A 575-nucleotide genomic window follows, 5' to 3' on the forward strand; every position below is an offset into this window, starting at 1 on the left:
TTTCGTACCCTCCATTGAAAATAAGGAATACTTTTTTAAGTCTCTATTTTTACCCCTTTAAGTGAAATAAATAAAAAGTTATTCATATTTATATTCAACCTAGGGGCAACCAAAGTAACCAGTATTTGGATCTACTACAGGAGATCCCAGCGCACCATGCAATGCGGATGTTGCTGAAGACATTTGAGGCAGAATATGCATCTAGGCAGAACTGATATCATTATTAAGCGTTAAAACATTAACATTAAAACAATTATTTCGGATAATTAAACACCATTTACCTTTAAGTACTAGCATTTGTTATTTTTTCAATATAAGAAATTCCGGTAATAAAGGACTAACACGAGATAATAATTATTTGAGACTTCTAGTTTATTTAAAGTATATCGCTAAAAAAAAATTTTAATATTATTAAAGATAAGAGAAACAATAGGCTATAAAAATAAGAACGTTAAAAAAAAATTGAATTTACAAATATGAAATATATTTGTTAACAAAAATGAAATATCGCAAATGTTGCGTGAAATAATAGTATAATATGAAATAAGTCAAAGGATTAAAATAAAAACATGGGT

Source organism: Halyomorpha halys, unplaced genomic scaffold (genome assembly GCF_000696795.3).
Source record: "Halyomorpha halys isolate HHAL.00 unplaced genomic scaffold, Hhal_1.1 Scaffold705.1, whole genome shotgun sequence".
Lineage (NCBI taxonomy): Eukaryota > Metazoa > Arthropoda > Insecta > Hemiptera > Pentatomidae > Halyomorpha > Halyomorpha halys.